At 37.4% G+C, this 23,702-nt stretch overlaps 1 pseudogene; it reads left to right on the forward strand.

Moving 5' to 3' along the window:
• Positions 1-23,702, forward strand: part of LOC138174072 (heat shock protein HSP 90-beta-like) — a 123,059-nt pseudogene that overhangs the window by 82,278 nt on the left and 17,079 nt on the right.

Genomic DNA, 23,702 nt, shown 5'->3' on the forward strand with positions numbered 1-23,702 from the left:
CTCTTTTTTTTTTTTTTGCTTTTTGGAGGGCAATTGGGGTTAAGTGACTTGTCCAATGTCACAGGGCTATTTTTTGTGTTAAGCATCTGAGGCCGGATTTGAACCCAGGTCCTTCTAACTTCACTGTGCCACCTAGCTGCCCCCATTTACTCTTTTTTTTTTTTTAAAGCAATTGGAGTTAAGTAACTTGCTCAAGGTTACATGGCCAGTTTTTTTTTTGTGTGGATGTTAAGTATCTGAGGCCAGAATCAATCCCAGGTCCTCCTGACTCTGGGGTCGGTGCTCTTACTCACTGTGCCACCTAGCCACCCTGTTTACTCATAATATAGTCAATAAACACAATGCAACATACATATGGTAGTAGTCTCCTAATAGAAGATTGTAAAATTAAAAATCTTAAGAGGTAAGCCAGAAAGGTTTTATTATTATTTTATAAATGAGGAATGAGTGAGGTAAAGCATGTTTGAGTGATTCTTCAATGTTACCCAACTAGAACTTAGGTATGATTCATAGCCAGGTGATCTTTCTACTATATTAATTCGATACAATAGAAATGTCTGAGCATTCATCATATATAAGGTACTACGATAGATATTTTATGGAATAAGCAAATGAATAAGGCACATTCCTTGATCTCATGGAGCTGACAGTGTAGTAGAAGTGATAAATCATGCTAACAAAAACTATAGTGAAATATATATGTAGAGTCAAATTCCAACTCTGCAACTTATTACCTATGTGATGTTTAAAAAAATGTCACAAGCTCTTTGGGTATCAATGTTTTCATCTTTAAAATTGGTTAGAAATTCCTGGCATCTGGAAGCAGAAAGGAAGAAATGGGGTAGCATATAGCTGAACTGTAAAGAGCCAGCAGCCCAAGGGAAAGAGAAGGGACAGAACCACATTGAAGCAGTAGGGCAAAGTACAGCTGAGTTCTCCCTCACAACTCCTCCAAATAAATCTAATAAATGCATCAGAGTGAGTCCTGATGGGAAAATGTTCCCAATAAGTCATTTTTCCAGGGCAGGTATGTATAGTGAGACAGGTTTGTGGACAATGGGGTTGGTGCCTAGCCAACAACTGTCACATAGAACATTATGGCACAGAGAAAGACTATGGACCCAAGTCTAGTACAGAGGGACCTAAATTTGTTCAGGGTGCAGGAATAAATGCCACCAACAGCTCCATTGCCCATTACTCAATTCTGGGTCACAGATTGAGGACTGACTGAGGTGGCTACTTGCACTTCAGAGTGGCTTTCTGGAGTGAGAAGTCACAGACACTAACTAACCTGAGTAAGAAACAGGTACGGAAGCAAAATGCAGTTGTGTGACTCTGACCCCCAGCACAGCATCAGTTCTGGCTGCCAACCCAGTTCAAAGCCTGCAGAAAAAGAACCAAAGCAGGAAACCCAGACTGAAAGAAAGCCTACAGTTCTATCACTCTGAACCAGCAGAGATTTCCAGCTAGCCAATAGTGGCTGAATCCAACAGCAGTCTACTGGAACTCCACCATGGTCAAGCCCACAAAGATATTGCTTACCGTGTTTCCCCGATAATAAGACACTGTCTTATTAAATTTTTTTGGATAGAAAAACACCAGAGGACTTATTTTCAGGGGAGGGCTTATTTTAATGAACATTGACAGCAATTTTAATAAACAGGTAAATGTGAACAAAAAAATGTACCAGCAAGCAAATCACTGGGGAAGAACAGGATGACGCACTCACTGCTGCAGCTCTGATTGGATGCAGCTCGGAGCGCGGCATGCGTTTCACCGGGGGAAGGAGGGGACGGTGCATACAGAGGGTACCGTAATGTAGCATGTAGCGCAGGGGATCACCTTCACTACAGTAGCAATCTCAATAGGGCTTATTTTCGGGGGAGGGCTTATTTTAGAGGAATCTTACACAGTAAGGGGAGGGCTTATTTTTGGGATAGGTCTTATTATTGGGGAAACACGGTAGGTAGGTCTAAACCTTCTAGTCAAGAACTTGAAAAACTCAGAATGGGAGGGCAGTAACAGGACTTTGCCCTAGAGCAGAGCATATTGGGAACACTGAAAGTGTGCAAGCCCTTCTAAGGGTGGGGAATCTAAACTGGTTTGTTTTATGAAGTTTGGATTCAGTAAAAGGCCTGCATTTGAGGATCTAGAGGGCCACATGTGACCTCAAGGACACAAGTTCCCCACCCCTGCTAGCCTAAGGTTATCCCAGATATCTAGGAATAGCTCAATAGAAAACACAAACTCAGTTCAGACACTTCCTCCATAAATTTGAAGAACTTCAACAAAACATAAAATCCAAATTAAGGAAGTGGGCTGGGAGAATGAGCAAACAAGAAAGAATAACAGTATAAAAAGCTATTATGGTGATAGAGATGCTCAAGACAAAAAACCCAGAAGAAAATGAGTCTAAAACATCTACAAGCAAAGTCTCAAAGGAAAATACAGCTGGGGTACAACTTCAAATAGAATTCCCACTAGAAATGAGTTAAGAACTTTAAAAATAGTTAAAAGTGGGTTTATAAATCCAATGAGAATGCTAGAGAATAATGGAAAAGGAATGAAAGCTATGAAAGAGTCAGAAAGAGGATTAACAGCCTGGCACAAGAGATACAAAACTTTACCTAAGCAACAAAACCCTTGAAAATTAGAATGTACTAAACAGAAAATAGTGACTCCATGACAACTAGAAATATTAAAACAAAATAAGACTAAAAAAAATAAGAAAATTAAAGTATTCCATAGAAAAAACAATTGACTAGGATAAAAAGATTAAGAAGACATAATTTAAGAATCACTGGACTACCTGAATACTATGGACGGAAAAAGAACCTAGGCATCATATTTAAAGAATTTTTTTTAACTGCTTACATATCTTAGAACCAGAGGACAAAGTGAAAAAAAATTACTGGCCCCTTCCTGAAAGAAACCCCAAAATAAAAAATTCTAGGGACATTATAGACAAAATCAAGAGTTCTCTGGTTGGGGCAGCTAGGTGGCACAGTGAATAGAGCACCAGCCCTGGAGTCAGGAGGACCTGAGTTCAAATCCGGCCTCAGACACTTGATCACACTTACTAGCAGTGTGACCTTGGGCAAGTCACTTAACCCCAATTGCCCTGCCTTCTCCCTCCAAAAAGCAAAAAAACAAACCAACCCTCCCCCCCTCCCCACCAAGAGTTCTCTGGTTAAAGAAAAAAAAATGCTACAAGTGCTCAGAAAGGGAAATTTCAAGTATTGAAGAATTACAGTCAGGATCATACATGATTTACTAGCTTTGCTATAAAGACAGGTCCATGTAGGTAGTACAGTGGATAGAGCACTGGGCCTAGAATGAGGAAGACCTGATTTCAAAACCAGTCTCAGACACTTACTAGCTGTGTAACCCTGAGCAAGTCACTTAACCTATTTCCTCATTTATAAAATGCCCTGGAGAAGGAAAGGGTAAACCATTCTAGTATCTTTGCCAAGAAAACTCCAAATAGAGTCATGAAGAGTTGGACATGACTGAACAATAAAAATAAGGAAGCACAGATCTTGAAATAAGATATTCCAGGGAGTAAAGGATATAGGCTTACAACCAAGAATCATTTATCAAAAAAAAACTAAGTTTAATTTTACAGAGGGAAAAATGGATCTTTAATGAAATAGAGGAAGCCCAAGCATTTTTGATGAAAAGATCAGAGCTACATAGCAAGTTTAAAGTACAAGGACAGAAATCAAGAAAAATACAAAAAAGTAAACATGCATGAAAAATCATACAAGACTGAGAATAAACTACTTGCATTCAAAATTAAAGTAAATGGAGAGATAATACATGTCTCCTCAGAACCCTATCATCATTAGGGGTAGTAGAGGGAGTCTATTTAGAGGGCCTGAGAGAGGTTCTGGTCTTTTTTTTTATCCAAAGAGTATAAGAGAAGTAAATAACAAGATCTAGTCAAGAAGAAAAGATTTTTGTGACTTCAGGTTCAGCTCTTTCCATCATTGTATACTGTCCCCTGATAAACTGGGTCCTGAAGAGGAGACAAGATTCAAAAGGAAGAGGTGACAAAAAAGTATTCTGTATATTTTAATATGATAGCCCAGATTAGTGTTCATGATTATTCCCCTCTCTAAATCATTTGAAAAACGTAGTGCTTCTAAACCATTTCCCCATCATATGAGCCTGTTGGTAGATCACCAACTTCTCTCTCTCTCTCTCTCTCTCTCTCTCTCTCTCTCTCTCTCTCTCTCTCTCTCTCTCTCTCTCTCTCTCTCTTTCTTTTTCTGTCTCAGTTTCTCTGTCTCTCTGTCTGTCTGTCTCTGTCTCTCTCTCTCATGCACACACACACACACACTCACAAAATCTCCTTGAAAAGTATTTTCCTCCACTATCCTGCCCTCCCTTGGAACTAGAATCTGACCAAAACATAAAAGCTCTGATATGTCTGAACAAATTCAAGCTCTCCCTGATCCCCTTTTGAACTTAGAACTAACCATCACTAAGACATCAGTTATGGACTTGAGTACCCACTGGTTTGTTCTCCCATTGCTAGTGGCCTGTCACCACAGTACCCCAGTTCCATTTAACTACTTAACATCAGGTTAGCTTTTGTAAAGGAATATTCACTTCAAGATACAGCAAGAACAAGCATACAGACATTTCCTTCAACACTGGGGGCTATGTAATTTTTCCTATGCCACCTTGGTCATTGGGTAGAGGGAGCAGGGAAAGAGTGGGAGAGAGATTCAGCTCTCAATTTAGTTAATTTCCAATCCAATCTAATTCAATAAATATTTATTAAGTCACTACTGTGTGCCAAGTACTGTGCTGCATACTAGGAATAGAATTAATAAAAAGAAAGACAGTCCCTGTCATCAGGGAGCTTGCAATATAACCAGGGAGGGGAAAAGGGAGACATAATACATGAAAGGAGGTAGGAAAACAGGTGGCAGGGGATGACGAGAGATTATCTGGATTGTTCCATGGAGTTGAAACCAGGCAGAGCAGGAGATGCAAGAGCTGAGAGTTCAGGTTCTGCCTTTTAGAAAGGAAGGCATTGGAAGGAGTTTGTTATTCCACCTTCCAGCCCTCCAATCAGAGGGGAGAGGAGGCTGAGAGAGGTAGTGTCAATCAAGACCTCAATTAGCAGCATGGTGAAGACACTATAAGCGATGAACTTATCCCGGGAGGGGCATTTTTTCACATAGAGTTGAAATCAGGCCAAGCAGCAGATGCAAAGTGAAGTGACTTCCTACACAACCTCAGTCTAAGTTCTTATCTAGAGGTGACATGAGGCATAACTACTGGGTGAGTTCTTCTACTGGGCAAGTTTTCCAAAAGTCCCTCCCAAAGGTTGTTTCTTGCTCCTGTGGGATTATCAATACTGCATTGACTACAAAATCTGGTCTGGATTCCAATGATCAGATTCCTGCAGCTAAAGTCAGAGGTCTCTACTCAATGATACTAGTTCAGCACAAAAGTTTACACTTTCTTCAGTTAGAATAGAAATGAATGAACAAAAATATCCCAAGGACTAAGACCTTTCAGAGAAGGAAAAGGTCATATGCCTCTTTTCCTTATAGAATCATCCCTTACCATGTGCTCTGAGCAAAAGAGTAACTGAATCAAGTGAAAAGGGGCAAAAAAAGTAACTAGAGCTAAAGAGACTTTTTGGATGCCTCCAAAACCAATCAGAAAGTCTCCCATTCACTGTCTGATTAGCAGATTAGAGAACCAGTTATAGAATGTCTACCCCTCCTTCACTTTCCCTCCAATGTCCTTCATTCGTGTCTTGATAATTCTCCCAGAAGCAAGTTCCCAAGCACACTCCATATGGAGAGATTGTGTCTCCCAACTAAGATGGGATCTGTCCATGCATCAGACCTCATTTTTATGGGCCAGAGTATGGCTTGTAAGCAGTTTTTGTGCCTGAGAAGCTTGCTGCTCCCCCAGATCAACTTAGTTAGTCACCTGAACATCTGCCTCAAGTTCTCCATGCAGAAGCTGAGAAGTGGAGAGGGTACTTTGTTCCTCCTGCCAATTGGCTGGGCTCTATATAGGCTGCTTGGAATGGAAACAGTGCTATGCTAGGATTCCAAAAATGGGGTTCAAGCCCTATCTTTGCTATTAACTAGCTGATTGACTTTGGGCAAGTTGTTTCCTTTCTCTGGTCCTTAGCTGTACCTTCTGTAAAGGTCATGTCATGGAGATCATGCTGGATTTGGAGACTTGGCTTATGTCTTTGTAGCAGCAAGCACCCCAAGCGCGTCCTCAGGGTCTGCTGCCCACACAGGTTCTTGGGTCTGCCCTGCCAAAGGAAAGCAACTCAAAATGGGCCAACAAGCCCACTCCAATCAGTCAGACATACATCGTTTACCTTGTTCAGGGGAAAAAGGTCAGCACCCCAAACTTCAAAACACACAGACAGAATTACCAAGACATCAACAGATCAAGTAGACAGCCCTCCAAACTGTCCAATCACCACATCCATACCCAGTCAACATCTGGGCCTCCACATCTGGGCCCCTCAAAGCCGGGGGACTCCCACGGCTTCCCAGAATTCAGATCAAATCACAGAACACTTCTCAAAGTGAGTCCCAAAACAAAGCTACACATCAGGGCTTATATAGCCTTCTCCTGGCTCAGAGAATGTAACAACCTTATTGACTCACTGGCCAATCAAGAAGTATCTACTGAAAAACAAGCCTCCCACCCCCATGTTTCAGGTGCACTTTAGCCTAGGGGCAGGGAAGATCTTCCAAATTTGCATTCCCATTACAGTCTTTCATTTTGCCTTACTAGTACTCTTCGAATCCTTGTCCTCTCTATCCTAAAACAGAGAAAGCTAGAGCAGCCACAGTTATTAAAATCCTACTCTTGACTTGCTATTCTCACCTAATTCTCCATTACATAAACCCTTTCAGGAGAGTGGAACAGAAACATCTGGAAGAACATCTGGACAGAGCTCTTATGGATTGCACTGTTATACAGAGTAAGCAACAGCAGTGCATTGAAGGGCTTTATTACAGCTGTGAATAATGTAGATTGCTTGGCCAATTTATTTTTTTCCATTATATTTCTCCTTGGTCAATTAAGCTACAAATCATGCTGGAGTAATGGGTAGATGACTAAGATTGTTTTTGTCAGGATGCCCTGGTGAATAACAGTCCTGGAAGATGTCTTCTCCTCCCTAAGTACCAGAAAGCATATGTGCATCAAGACAAATCATATTCCCTCACCATGATTTTCAGACTAATGTGTGCTGTCTGCCAGTGTTGGTAACACTGGCCGGGCAAATTCTTCAGCCACCTGGCTATGCTTTCTGACTGCAGTTGAAAGTAACACCCTTGTATAGAATGGATGAGCATGATGCCAGAGTCAGCAAAGATCTGGTCTTCCTCCCTCTGACTAATGACCGCTGGTCTCAAGCAGAGTTTACTCAGAGTCAGGAAGAATTAGTAACCTAATCATGCTGAGAAGCAAATGAGGAAACGCTCATGTTTGCAAGTCTGGTCTGAGGGTTTCTTTAATATGTATTTTTGTTACAAAACTTTGGAAAAATAGACTTGGAGTCCAAAGATCTTGGAGTCTCATGTCTACCACTTATTGCCTGTATTATATTGGGTAAGACATTTAACCTCTTTGATTTTGGTGGTTTTATCCACTAAACGGGAAAGGCAATAGGGCTGGCATTGGACAAGATGATCTCCAATGTCCTTTCCAGCTCTAACATTCTAGCTTTCATTTGCTAATATTCTGTAACTTAAATGTCCTTTCCAGAATTGTTTGGTTCTGTGACTCGATTAAATTCCTTTTCCATGGATACTTTTACATCCCTTTCATTTCTAAGAAGAGAAGAACTCTGAGGGCAGTCATTGTCTTCCTCTAGGCTTTGTGTTATGCCTATTATCCCATTTCTCTCTGTCTCTCTGTCTCTCTCTGTCTCTCTCTCCAGATACACACACACACAGACACTATGTACTATATACTGATGTAGCATATTATTTATGTAGCATCAACAAGAACAGTGAAATGTGAATAGAGTGATGATGTACCTATTAATACATTTTGTCTTAACATAGCTTATAAAAAATAAACACACAAACAAGTCACAGAGTGTACTTAGGATTATAGGAAAATAGATTGAAAGCTGGAAGGGACCTAAGAGGTTATCAAGTTCAACTTCCTTTTTTTTTTTAAGCAATTGGGGTTAAGTAACTTGCTCAAGGTTACACAGCCAGTTATTTCTGGGTGTGGTGCTGAGTATCTGAGCCCAGATTTGATCCCCAGGTCATCCCAACACTGGAGCCAGTGCTCTTACTCTCTGAGCCACCTGGCTGCCCTGTCAACTTCCTTTTTCCATTATATTTCTCCTTGGTCAATTAAGCTACAAATCATGCTAGAGTAATGGGTAGATGGCTGAGATTGTAGGAGAGAGAAAACTGGGGCCTTTGGAGGTTAAGTGATGCCCAGAGTCACACAGTTCATAAGGGCTCAAGGAAAGATTTGAACCTAGGTTTTCCTAATTCCAATTCCAGCACTTTCTCTACTGTACTAAGCTGCAAAGTATTAACCAATAAATAAAATAAAACCTAATACCATATATCTCTAATAGTATGCACAATCATATACTTTTAAAATTTACCATTTTATAATTTCATAGTTTATTTAAAACTATGTACTTTACCTTTAACAAATTAGCACCAACATATCCTCTGTAATTAACCTGAGATTTATTATATATTATTATATTATATTATTATATATATTCAACTACATAGTTGTGGGTAGTGTATATCTAGTTCTTTTGCTTATAATTTCTTCATTCTGCATCACTTTATGTACTCCTTCCCATATATTCCTCAATCCTTCATATTCATTGGTCCTTGTGGAACAATACTATTCCATTACATTCATATATGGCAATTTATTCAGTCACTTCCCAATCACTTAACACCTTATATGTTTCAAACTTTTTTCCTATTACAAATTATACTGCTCTGAATAATTTTGCACAAATAGGTGTTTTCTTATTGTCTATAACCCTATTAGGAGTAGCCCAAGTGCTAGATAAAAGGGCACCAACAATTTTGTAACTTTTATTGTATTATTGCATATTTCTTTCCAAAATGGAGTCCTTGGTTTAAGTGTCAGCTCTGTTACTTACTACCTGTATGACTTATACACAAAGTCACTTCCTCTCCCCAGCCTTTGGTTCCCCCATCTGTAAAATGAAGGACTATAATCCCTTACAGTTTTTAATCCTGTGCAATGATATGGTCTGGATGTGTGAGTTTTCCAGATACTTGAAGTTTAGCCAAAACTCTTATTATAACCAGTTTCAGTGAGATAGTTTTAAAATATATAATTCACACTTCCTTGCCATAATAAATATAAGACATGACACTTAATTTGATCTTTTCATGATCCAGAGGCTTAAAAAAACAAGGTGATTATTTTAGGTTGTAATACATTGATACCCTCAAGGGCTATTGGCCCCATAGTAGTATCCAGCAAAGTTTAGTTATTGGGTTTGTATTGTGGTTTGTTTTTAAAGAATCTTCAAGCTCTAAAATCCTGCAATTGTTTCCTCTCTTATTCTTGGCTCTCTCCTCTCCCTTGTTTTAATGTCTATATCTGATAGTCTGTTCTCCAACCACCAATCCCACTCCATTCCTAATTATTTGCTATTTGTTGTTCTCTACAAAGAACTGAAGTTGAGAAGAAAAGTTGGAGAGCCAAGTCAGTAAAACTATCATTTTATACACAGTGTGATAGGATTTTGACTGCCAGTCTTCACTTTCTCTTTTCTGTGGATGATGCTTCCATCTCTTTTCTACTTGAGATGAAAAATTTTAAACTCTATGCAGATATACATAATATTATGTATGTATTATATATTATAATATATGCATTATTACATGTGTCTATTAAGTTCATTGTTATATGTGTATATCAATGGTGTTATTATGCATAGAAATATTTGTTACACATATATATCTATCTATACACATCTATCTTTCTATTTATCTACATATTTATATTTACCTATCTATCTATCTATCTATCTATCTATCTATCTATCTATCTATCTATCTATTTATCTATCTCTCTCTCTCTCTCTCTCTCTCTCTCTCTCTCTCTATCTATCTATCTATCTATCTATCTCCAACTTATCCAATCTCTCTTCTTAGTTTTGGTTCTGCAAGACCAACCTGTCTTTTGCCTTTTGAGTCAGATGTTCCATAAGCAAATTTTGTCTAAGAAAAAAGGTTTTCATCTATTGAAGATTCTCTGAAGGGGGAAAATTTTTTTAAAGAGGGGAAGAAATTTTTAAGAAATGGATTTGATGGATTGATTTTCTAACCCCTTTCTATGAGTGCCCACTCCTTATGATCAAACTGCTTTGGGTATAATTAGATCCTGTTTGTTGAGTAGACCCCTAATTGAATGACATTAACTTTAGCTATGGGAAAAGTTGTGTACTCAGAGCAAGAGGATGTCCTAGACTATACTGGGCCATACCTAGACCCATTTTAGGACACTATGATGCAGCCAACTGGCAGCTTTGTTGCCCACTACTCAGTTCTGGGTTACAAATCTGGACTGAGCAGGGGCCCTCCATAGGATGGGGAGGTGCCATTACCAGGTGGAGAGGTGCTGAGCAGTGAACCAAGAAAAATAGAAGCTCAGGAGGCAAGCAGGAGTGGTTTGGCTCAGACCACAGGAGCAGAGTGGGATCTCAATTCCAGCATCTAGCCCAACTTACAGAGGAAGAATAACCAGGGCAAGAATCCCTGACCACAGGGGAACCTGCAGTTCTGTCACTCTGAACCAGCAGAGCATCATAACTGGTTGATAGAGGCTGAGTTCAGCAGCATTCTCTTGTTGCTCTGACCAAAACCCAAGTGAGGAACCTGTAGGAATTTTGCTTGGGGGACAGCAATCAGATCCTGCCCTTGATCCCTCTTTGGGATTTCTGGAAGTTTGCACATTTCCAGATTGTCTCTGATATCATGGAATAATAAAATTCTCAATATCCCAACAAAATAGCAATGGGATCAGTCCAGACCTTCCCTCCAGAAGGGTTACAGAGATCAGCCTTACATCAAGTCCAAAGTCAGTAAGTAGACTGGAAAAATGAGCAAAAAATAAAAGAAAAAAAGGAAAAGAAAAGAACCCTACCATAATGAACTGTTATGGTGGCAGGGATGCTTAAGATAAAAATACAGAAGAGAATTGACTTCAAAATGTCTATAAGCAAAGCCTCACAGAAATCATAGGCTGAACACAAACTCAACTATAAGAGAGATGAAGTAGAGTGCTTAAAGAAAATAATTGGAAAATAAATGAGAGTTATAGAAGAAATCATTGGAAATGGAACTAACAGCTCAGTAAAAGAGGTACAAAATATTGCCCAAGCAACAAATTCCTTGAAAATTAGAATGGGAGAAATAAAAGCTACTGACTCTATGAAACAAGAAATATTAAAACAAAGTAAAAAACCTGAAGAAACCGAGTAAAATGCAAGATATCTCATAACAAAGACAATGAACCTGGAAAACAGACCAAGAAGAAAAAAATTAAGAATCATTGGATTATTTAAATGCCATGACCAAAAAAGAGGTTTAGATTTCCTATTTCAAGAAATCTTAAAATTACCTTGCCTAGATTTCTTAGAACCAAAGGGCAAAGTAGAAATAAAAAGAAATTGCCAAATGAAAACTCCTAGGAAATATAGCCAAAATCCAGAAATCTCAGGTCAAACAAAAAATGCTTAAAGCTTTGAGGAAGAAAAAAATTCAGGTATAAGAAGGCACAGTCTGCATACCCTTTGATCTAGTAGTACCACTACTAGGTCTGTATCCCAAAGAGACCAAACAAAGAAAGTAAAAAGATGCATATGTACAAAAATATTTTTGTCATCTCTTTTTATGGTAACAAAGAATTGGAAATTGAGGGGATGCTCATCAAATAGAGAATGGCTGAACAAGTTGTAACATATGATTGTGATGGAGTACTATAGTGCTATAAAAAATGATGAAGGGGATGGTTTCAGAAAAACATGTCAAGACCTATATGAACTGATGCAAAATGAAATGAGAAGGACCAAAAGATCATGATATACAGTAACAATAATGATGTAATCATGATCAACTATGAAAGACTAGGCTATTCTAATCAAAACAATGATCCAAGATGATTCCAAAGGACTCATAATAAGAAGTGATATCCACCTTCAAAGAGAAATTGATGAACTCTGAGTGCAAATTAAAGTATGATTTTCTTTCTCTCATGATTTTTCTTGCATTTAAAAATATGGAAATATGTTTTGCATGATTTCACACATGTAATTGATATCATATTGCTTGCCTTCTCAGTGGGTGGGGAGGAGTGGGAGAGGTGTAGAGAATTTAAAACTTAAAATTTTGAAAGAATGTTAAAAATAATTTTTTTTTAAAAAGAAAGCACAATCAGGGTTACTCACAATTTAGGAACCACCACTACAAAGGAGTGGAGAACTTGAAATATGATATTCCAAAAGGCAAATGATATGGGCTAACAGCCAAGAATAACTTACCCAACAAAACTGAATATATAATGCTATGGGAGGGGGAAATTGAGCTTTAATGAATAGACTTCCAAGCTTTCCTGGTGAAAAGACCACTGCTATATAGAAACTTGGAAGTTCGTATATAAGAGTTCATTTGTTATGGCCTTTAATATTTGAAGAGGATCGAAACTACAACACTATGTTGAGGTCGAGGTACAATGTGTTTACCTATGGCTGATAAGCACAATACAAGCTCAGAAGGCTCTGCTACAGGTTGGGCACAATTAGACTACACGAACATTAGAAATGTCTCTAAATTTGTGCATCTCGCATTTCTTTTGAGCTACTGAAATTCTGCTTTGCTCATACAGCACAGTGCCTTCTTTATGATGGTGCACCATGCTGAACAGTCCTCTGTCAGTGTCTCCCATCTCCTAATCAATATCAAAGTTCTTGGGAGAAAGCTTGAGACTATCCTTGTATCACATCTTCTGACCTCTGTATGAGCACTTGCTTTCTGTGAGTTCTCCATACAATAGTCTTTTGGGCAAATATACATTTGGCATTCAAACAACATGACCAGCCCATTGAAGTTGGACTCTGTGGTAGAGTTTGAATGCCTGGAAGTTTAGCTTGAGAAGGGAACTTGGTGTCCAGTACCTTATCTTGCCAGGTGACCTTCGGATCTTTAGAATCTTCCCAAGAGAATTGAAATGGTGCTGGAATACTGGTGTACTGCCTGGGCTGCACAGGCCTACAACAATGAGATGAGCACAATAGCTCTATGGGCCTGCACTTTCTATTGGAGCCTCCCAAACACTGAGTTAGCTCTAACAAGGCATGTGTCACCCTCATCAGCTATACAAATATTCCTGGAAATGATACTATTAAGGTAAGTGAGCTTATCCACAGCATTCAAAATTTCTCCATTTGCTGTAACTGATGGTTCCCTATATAGATAGTTTGGTGCTGGCTGGTGGAGAACCTTTCTTTTCTTGGAGTTAGTTGTTGGGCCAAAATTAACAAAATAAACATTCCGTTCTCTTTGAGTGCACATTCATCTGTGAACAAAAACACATCAACTCTCCTTCTGCTTCAGTCTTGGCTTGCAGCCTTTTTAAGTTAAATAATTTACCATCAGTGTAGTAGCTGACATTCATCTTCATTGAAGGACTTTGATAACACTGCTGAAAACATCCTGCACAAAAGCATGGAAACAAGCATACAGTCCTGCTTTACTCCATTGGTAACTGGGAAAGTACAAGAGCATTATTCATTATCTAGAACCCACAAAAGAATGCTGTCGTGAAACTGACTGATGGGTGACAATATTTTGCCATGCTCTTTCTTTAAAAGGCAAGCATGAAAGAATAATCATAATAGACTAAACACGGATAAATTTCTTGCAATTTAATATAAGGCGATGTCACGTATGTCTCCTTTGAGCCATATCCTACCTTCCTTATTAATGTAGAGGGTAGCAGAGGTATATGGGTCATTCAAGGAATACTAGCACCCCTGGTGTGAGAGCTTGCTAAACCCTTTTCAGGGCTGCTCATCTACCTTTGGGGTCTACCTGGCACTCAAGTCTCCTATGGCTCCAAGAAGCTCCATGTAGCATGTACAGCAGCCACAACCCAGTAAACCATCTCAGTAGATGGGCTAAACCAGGTTGAGAGTAACTGACAGGCCTCAAACTCATAAGTGAATTGGGGGCAGTGTCCACCCCAAGCTTGTGAAGACTTACCCAGGCACAGTGGGTAAATGAAAACAATTTGTTCCAAGAGCCATGACGGCAGCTAACATAGATGCTGTAGAGTACTTAAAGCTTGGTCAGATATCAAAGATGCCAAGACTATCCACTGCCTCTTGGGGTATCACTAGTCATCCTGACTTGTTCTGCCAATGGACTTTGATGACTGTAGAAGAGAAAGTGAAGTTGATGACTTTGTGGAACCCTGTCTCCTTGGTACTCTTCAAAAGTGAAGGACAAACAACAGAAAACAGCACCATACTCCCAGTACCTCAGACTTGCAACCTAAGAGTCATTTTGGACTCCTGACTATCTCTCTCCACATATCCAATCTATTTCTTTCACCTTGGTAATATAATTCTCTTGGCTATATCCCCCTCTTCTCCCCTCTGAATCTACTACTACTCTGGTGCAGTACATGCCTGGACTACTAAAATAGTTTGCTGGTGAGTCTACCTGTCTCAAGTCTCTTCTCACTCCAATCCATCCACCAGTCAGCCACTAAAGATATTTTCCTAAAACACAAGTCAGACCATATCACTCCCCCTACTCAGTAAACTCCAGTGGTTTCCTTTTGCCTCCAGAATTAAATACAAAATACTCCATTTGTCATTCAAAGTCTTTCATAACCTTTCCAGTCTTACCTTATTCCTTAATTCATTCTGTCTGATCCAGTGAAACAGGCCTTTTTTCTGTTCTGTGAATGACACACTTCATGTTTTAACTTCTGGCATTTTCTCTGTCAGTCCACTATGCCTGGAATGCTCTCCCTCCTCTATTCTACCTACTAAGTTCTCGGACTTCCTTTAAGTTCTAACTAAAAGCCCTTCTTTTATTGGGAACATTCCCCAACACTCTCTTAATTTTAATGCTATTCTTATTTTAATCACTTCCTATTCCTCCTGTATATTTCTTGCTATGTATATATTCGTTTTCATGTTGTCCCCCCCATTAGATTTTTTTAACTCCTTGAGGTCAGGGACTATCTTTTGCCATTTTTAGTATTTCTAATACTTAGCACAGTGTCTACCACATAATAAACACTCTATAAATGTTTATCAGTCAGCTGATAGAGGGTGTAGAATTAGACAACTCCCAGGAGTGGTTCTGTTATGTCTTGATGATCTTAAGAGAACAACAAAAAAGAGGGAGGAAAAAGACACTGGGGGGTGGGGTAATGGGGAAAGTAAAGGAAAGGAAAAGTAAAGGAAAAATAACTCATTAAGGTTCAGAAATAGATGTATATACGAACAGGAAGGAGGAATGGGGAACAGCTGATGCTTCAATTTAATAAATCAATAAACATTTATTGAGCACATACTATGTGCCAGGCAGTGTGTAAGTGCTGGGGACAAAAGGAGGCAAAAGACAGCTCCTGATCTCATCTGAACAGTTAAAAGAAGGAAGAATGCATACATGTGCAGAAATGAATTCCATTCAACAAGAAAATATGAGGAGAGGGAAAGAACAGAAGAGGAGGAATTAGAAGGAAGATTGAGGGAAGGATTAGTCTGAAGCACAATAAACTCTGACAACGTAGAAAATATTCATAGCTTTTTTGAGGTGGAAAGAATGGGAATCTCAAAGGGTGTCCATAAATTGGGGACTGGATGAAAAAGCCATGGTATATATATATATATGTGTGTGTGTGTGTGTGTGTGTGTGTGTGTGTGATGGAATATTAATATGTTTTAGGACATTATGAAGGATATGTTTTCAGAGAATTCTGGGAAGACTTATATGAACTGATGCAGAGTAAAGTGAACAGAACCAGGAGAACAATTTATACAACAGCAATGTGGTAAAGGTAAACAACTTTGGAAGAATTAACTACTCTAATAATGTAATGACCAACAACAATTCCAGAGGACTAATGATGTTGTATGCTACACACTTCCTGATGGAGAGGTGAAGAATTCAAAAGTGAAGAGTGACAAAATTGGAATTTTTGGCCATGGCCAAAATGGAAATTTGTTTTGACTGAATTTCCATATTTATATGAAGTTTATTTATTTATTTTAGTTCTCAAGGTGAAGGGAGGGGGTGGTTCAGGTGAGAGAATGAGAAGGCAGATTTCTACTGATTGAAAAAAAAAGTATATTTTAAAAAATAACTTTGGGTCTGACATTTGATAACATGAGGCTGACTAGAAAATGGTTGATTATCAACCTAATGAATTTGCACTGAAACATCTGTGACCAGGTTGTAAAAGGGTTCTTCTTCTCCACCAATATTTAGGATATCTGTGAAAGATTCTGTTCCATCTGATCATTCTTTGCCCCCCACTTGATTGTTTCCCTACTTCACCTGATTGTTCATCTTTGCATTCATATTTGAGAGACCGTTGGAATGAGTTCCCCTAGGGCTAGGGGCAAGGTTCCTCTGAGACATAGATTTTTTTTTTTACTGTATGACTCTGAGGTGAGTCAAGGAATGACCCCTTTAATTAGGAAAAAAATGGAAAAAAAAATTAAGCTGGGAGGGAAAGACCCTGTGGGTTGTTGCTTCAGAGAGAAACAATTACCATTGACATTTACTCTAAGCCAGGAGGGCCCAAAATGCAGTCATTAAATGAAGCTTGGGCAGGGACCTATTGTGGTCCAATCTATGAGCTTCAGAGTGAACTGGGTTTAAGGCTTAGTGAAAGAAGAAAGAAAGAAGGAAAGGAAAGGAAGGAAGGGACAAAGGAAGGAAGAACAGAAAAAAAGAAAAGAAAAAAATCTAGCCAGTATACCCCAAGTTAACTACATAACTTCTGGCCATCAAAATTTACTTTCTTTTGGAAAGGTGAAGGAGAGGGAGAGGGAGAGGACTAGCTGAGTTAACCAAATGGCTGAGTTCACATTCAGACATCTTGGTCTACTCACAGGCTGTGTTTGTCCTTCATTTTCAAAGAGGACCATGACTTCCAGAAAATGATGACAATGACTTGCAGTTGACTTTGATTTGAGTGAGGGAGGGCTATGCAAGGTCACCAGCCTCACTTCCTCCTCCAGAGCCATCTGGGTCCAATGGCCAGATATTCATCAGGATGACAGGAGATGGCCCAGGATGCAATGGGAGATCCTGGCCCTTTTAGGATAAGGCCTTTTTAGGTTCTCACTTTGAGTGAGGTAACACCCTTTGAGGTAATATTTGAACTTAGGTATTCTTGACTCTAGGCCTGGCATGCTATGTTCTATATGGTATCACCTAGCTGCCCATACCATAGATACCAGAGCAAGACTTGGGTTGTCTATATTATTCCCCATTCTCAATACATGACCAACATTTTCTAGTTTATATCATAGACAGTGTTGGGCTGGGTTTTTTTTTGTTTTGTTTTTCCCATTTGCATGTCATCTTTGGTAGTACGTTGCTTCAGCCTGCCCATGGTCCTCATGCTTCCTTCTGCTTCTCCTTGAATCGCTTGCAATTTGGAGTCTCTTATTTCACCTCAGCTATAATTTTGCCCTTATTTTTATTTTCTTTTTACTTCTGGTACATTGTACTCTCAATTTAATATGTAGCCTGATCCAAGAGAGTTTGTTTGTTTGTTTGTTTCATATCAACCTCAATTCTTCAAATTTGTTCCCCTTCTGGGTTTCTTCCCTTTGTTCTCAATCTCAGCAGTAGCATTTAAATATAAATAAGATATATCTAAATGATGATTCATGTTTCAATATGTTATTGTATAAATTCTAAGAAATACTTAAAATAATACCAAATACTTATTTCACTTATATGTTCATTTTTCCCCTGATAGCTTCATTTTTTTTCAGATACTCTTTTAGTCATTTTGGACAAGCCATTTTTTCCCTCCAAAATCCAGAGGACTCTAAGCTCAGCTAGAATCTGAAACCCTTGAAGAAATGCTGCCTTCCAAATATTGACTTTCTTTTTCTTTCCCAAGAAATACAGTACCAAAGTCCCTCTAATTTCTCTGGAATATGAAACTCTAGGCTGTGCAGAAAGAAAAAAAACATACACACACAACAGGAAATTTGACCTTTTCTTTCACAAATAAAGACACTTTTATTGAACAGGTACTATTTTCTGATTGAACAGAAAGAGTTAAAAGGGAAAGAGAAACAAGTTCAAGATCATAGGACTTTCCTTTGACCTCTCAGAGAAGGGGGTCAGGCTGTTGACAGGTAATAAGAACGAATCTATTATTTGTAATTAAGAGTGAGGCTTTACGTATTTTCCTAATGATCTGACAACATTTCCCATCCCCACACTACCATTCATTTATGATAATCAACATTGACCAGACTATTAATAGCAGATGACAACTTTATACACACACACACACACACACACACAGCATTCATGTTTCATGGAACCCACTTGGGACCACTTTCACAATATAGGGGTCTTTTTGGCCAGGGAAGGCTTTAGAGGGACAATAGTATAGGCTTATGAAGAAGAAAATCCAATTTGCATTGGGCTTTAGGAATTTAAATTCTCTTTTTTTTTGTTAGATGTTCAGAGAAATAGACCCATATAGACAATCCAGCACTCAACTCTGGGTTCATATAGATTATTGGGTTCAGTGTGAGTAGCTAGATGATCCTAGGAGTGGCTTACCATTCAAAACCAATCAGTTAATAGAGAAGAAAACTTTCAGGTGCTTTACCAGCTTTTAACATAGGATATATTGCTTATCACTTGATACCTCAGCTATAATTTTGCCCTTATTTTTATTTTCTTTTTACTTCTGGTACATTGTACTCTCAATTTAATATGTAGCCTGATCCAAGAGAGTTTGTTTGTTTGTTTCATATCAACTTCAATTCTTCAAATTTGTTCCCCTTCTGGGTTTCTTCCCTTTGCTCTCAATCTCAGAAGTAGCATTTAAATATAAATAAGATATATCTAAATGATGATTCATGTTCCAATATGTTATTGCATAAATTCTAAGAAATACTTAAAATAATACCATTTACAAAAATAACATTAAAAAACAGTGGCCACCACCTTCAGTGGCCAGATGGAGGTCAAAAGTTGGGAATAGAATAACTGCATTCTTTTCTATTAGAGAAGGGATAAAACAACAGAGTAAGTGGGTAGAGAACAGAGTGATGGATCTCAATCCCCCCCAGGAAAGTCCAAGTTGAATTCTCTAATACAGATATACTATTGACCTCATTCCTGTGTCTTGGATGGTTGTTAAGTCAACTATGGACTCTATCCATGGCTTCCCAGGGCAAGCTTCTTTCCCTGGGGAGCTGTGTTGTCTGAAAATGTTCAGCTCAGGAAATACTTCAGCTGGGATACTGTCCTGTATTCAACCTCCATCATTTTCTAACATCCTGCAAGGTAAAAGTGTCCCACTCTCTATCACACTTTTGGCTTGATTTGCTTCTTTTTCTCTTATCTCTTTTTCAAGGCCAGAGTCTGAGGCTAATCAGTTAGTTTATATTCAGGTAAAGTCTGAAATTCACTCAAAGCTTAGAGAATATTTGTGAAGAACTTTCCTTACAGCAAAGAATCCTTTCCACATCTTCTTTTGTTCCATTCTAAGCCTTCTGTATGAGCTCCTCAAAATGGGGTTTATAGGAAAGAATATATTTGGCTCGAGTCTTGCATATCTTTTGCCTGTCTTTTTGTCAATGAACATTTAAGTCATTTAATTTTCAGGATTCTAAATTATTTTCCAAAATGCTTGTACTACTTCACAACTCCACCAATAGCACATTGATGTTCCTGTCTTTCTACATTTCTTCAGCACTGCCTATTCCCATCTTTTTTCTTGACCAATTAGCTGTGTGCAAAGTGAAATGTCAGGATTGTTTTTATTCATATTTCTTTTTTTAGTGAATGGAAACATTCTTTCATATTGTTGTTTATAGCTTGCAATTTTTCTGAGAACTGTTCATTCCTTTCTTTTGACCACTTGTCTATTGGAGAATGGCTTTTGATTATCCATATTTCTGTTAGATGTCCAAATATCTTGGATGTCAACCTTTTATAAAAAATATTTGATTGAGAGATTTTGTGCCCAATCAAATGTCCAGGCACTATGTTAAATGCTGGGGATACAAATACAAATTAAGACAGTCCCTGCCCTCTAGGAGATTATAATGTAAGGGGAGAAGACAATACACAAAAGGAAGGAGTAGGGAGAAAAAATACCCTTCACGGGGGCATGTTGGAGAGTTTCAGAGAAGTTCAAATATAGTGTAGCTTTTGGAGACGGAAATAAAAGAGTGGAATGGGAGAGGCAGTTGGAACTATGTTGAGTCCCCTCTTTAAATAGAATCTAGTCATTTGGGTCCAATCAGAAGGGCAGAAAGGATTGATGAGTTGTGTGTTTTGATGATTGAGTTTGAGGTCTAGAACTGCTATTCTCTTTCTTCCTAACTTTAAAGTTATATTCTAGATATTGTAGAATCTTGATATTCTAAAATTTTAGTTATCTCAAATGAATTTTATAATTATTTTATTTAACTCTATAGAGTGGTCCTATTAATAAATTAATTTGAATAGAATTGACCCATTAAGCACTGAAAATTTCTCTAATTATTTAAGTTGCTCTTTATTTCTTTAAGAAATATCTTGTAATTGAATCTAATTTACTAATTTATTTTTTTAACATTCTCTTTTTAAGAATTTTTAGCTTCAAATTCTCTTCCTTTCTCCAGTCCCTCCTCCACTCATTAAGAAGGCAAGCAATATGCTATCAGTTAAACATGTGAAATCATGCAAAATATGTTTTCATTTTAGTTGTGTTGCAAAGAGGCAAGAAAAATAAAGTGAAAAAATCATACTTCAGTTTATGTTCAAAGTTTACCTGTTCTCTTTCTGAAGGTGGATAACAATTTTTCATCTTGAGTCCTTCAGAATTGATTTGAATCATTGTATTAATCAGAGTAGCTAAGTTCTTCACAGTTGATCATCCTTACAACTTGGCTGTTATTATGTAAAATGATCTCCTGGTTTTGTTCACATCACTCTGCATTAATTCACCATCAGGCTTCCTTTTGTATTTTATTGGTAATATATAGAAATCCTTATGATTTTTGTGGGCTTATTTTATGTTTAAATTTTGTTGAAGTTATTAATTGTTTCAACTAATTTTTTTGTTGAATCTGTAGGGTTCTCCAAGTATAACATTATATTGTCTGCAGAGAGTGATAGTTTTGTTTCTGCATTATTTTGTTATTATATTATATTCCTCACTATATATTATATTCTGCACTGTTCTTATCTCTTATTTTCTTTTTCTTGTCTTGTTATAATTAGCATTTCTAGTACAATATTGAATAATAGTGGTGATGATGGATAGACATCCTTGCTTCACCCTTGATCTAATTGGGAAGTTTTTTTATTTTATTTGATATTAAAGATAATTATTCCTTTTGGTTTTAGATAGCTGGTATATATTTTATGAAAAGCACATTTTTTCTCTGTCATTTCTGTTCTAGTGTTTTTAATAGGAATGAGTTTTGTGTTTTGTCAAAACCTTTTTTTTTTAATTATTGAGATAATCATATGATTTTTGTTGTGCCCGTTACTGATATGGTCGATTGTGCTTACACTTTTCCTAATATCAAATTAATCCTACATTCCTGGCATAAATCCTACCTCATTGTATTGTATGATCTTAGTGATATATTACTATAATCTCCTTGTTAGTATTTTAATTTAAAATTATTCGCCAATATTCATAGAGAAATTGGTCTAAAGTTTTCATTTTCTGTTTTTGCTTTCCATGGTTTAAGAATCAAACTCATACTTGTGTAATTGAGAAATTTTGTAGGACTCCCTTTTTACCTTTTTTTTTAACTAATAGTTTATAGACAATTGGAATTAACTGTTCTTTAAATGTTTGATAGAATTCACTTTTAAATTCATTTGGTCCTAGGGTTTCTTCTTAGGGAGCTCATTTATGACTTTTTCAATTTATTTTTCTAAGATAGGCTTACTTAAGTATTCTATTACTTTTTCTATTAATATAGACATTTTCTAAATTTTTAAAATATTCATCCATTTCACTTGGGTTGTCAGTGTTATGGGCACATAATTGGACAAAATAGCTCCTAATAATTGTAATTTCACCTTCATTTTCACTTTTTATACTGATGATTTCCTTCTTTATTTTTTAAAGTCAAACTAACAAATTGCTTACCTGCTTTATTGGGTTTTCCATAAAACCATCTGTTAATTTTATTAATTAACTCAATGGACTTTTTTTACTTTCAATTTTTATTAATTGCTCCTTTGTTTTTTGGGGTTTCTATTTTGATATTTAATTGGAGATTTTAAAATTTGTTCTTTCTCTAGCTTTTTAGATTGTAAGCCCAATTCATTGATCAGTTCTTTCTCTCTCTTTTAAAAATTGATATAAACATTTAAAGATATAAAATTTCCCTTTAGTACTTCATTGGCTGTATTCCACAACTTTTGGTATGTTGTCTCATTGTCATTATCTTTAATGAAATTATTGATCATTTTATTACTTATACCATATTATTTGTTCTTTAACCCACTCATTCTCTAGGATTAGATTATTTAGTTTCCAATTAATTTTTAGTCTATGCTTTCAAAGCTCTTTATTGGATACAATTTTTATTGTGGTATGGTCCAAAAAGTATGTATTTAATGTTTCTGTTTTTTCTGCATTTGTTTATGAAGTTCTTGTGCCCTAATACATGGTCGATTTTTGTAAAGGTGCCACATAAGCTAAGAAAAAGCTCTATTCATTTATAAACCTTTTCAATTTTCCTCAGAAGTCTACCATATCTAACTTAAATCCTATTTATCTCTTTAACTTCTTTATTTTTTAAATTGTTTAATAGTATTTTATTTTTCCAATTACATGTAAAGACAATTTTTAGAAAGATTTTGAGTTTCAAATTTTTCTCATTCCCATGTTTCTCTCTGCACCTCTTCACAAGATAGCAAGCAATATGATATAGGTTAAAAATGTGCAATCATGTAAAACATATTTCCACATTAGTCATGTTGAGAAAGAAGAAACAGGACAAAAGGGAAAAATACTTAAAAATGAAAGCAGTATTCTTTTATTCATATTAAGAATCCACAAGTTCTGGGGCGGCTAGGTGGCATAGTGAGTAAAGCGCCAGCCCTGGAGTCAGGAGGACCTGAGTTCAGTTCTGGCCTCAGACACTTAACACTCACACAAAAAACTAGCTGTGTAACCTTGGGTAAGTTACTTAACCCCAATTGCTCTCCAAAAGGCAAAAAAAAAAGAATCCATCAGTTCCTTCTCTGGAATTTCCCATCGTGAGTCTTTTGGAATTGTCTTGGATTGTTGTATTGCTGAGAACAGCTAGGTCAATCATACTTGATCATCACAGTGTTACTGTTACCATGTACAATGATCTCCTGGTTCTGCACACTTTACTCAGCATCCATCAGTCCATGTAAGTCTGTCCAGGTTTCACTGAAATCCACCTGCTT

Source organism: Petaurus breviceps, unplaced genomic scaffold (genome assembly GCF_028583685.1).
Source record: "Petaurus breviceps papuanus isolate PSGF00001 unplaced genomic scaffold, PetGlider_PUasm1.0 685, whole genome shotgun sequence".
Taxonomy (NCBI): Eukaryota; Metazoa; Chordata; class Mammalia; order Diprotodontia; family Petauridae; genus Petaurus; species Petaurus breviceps.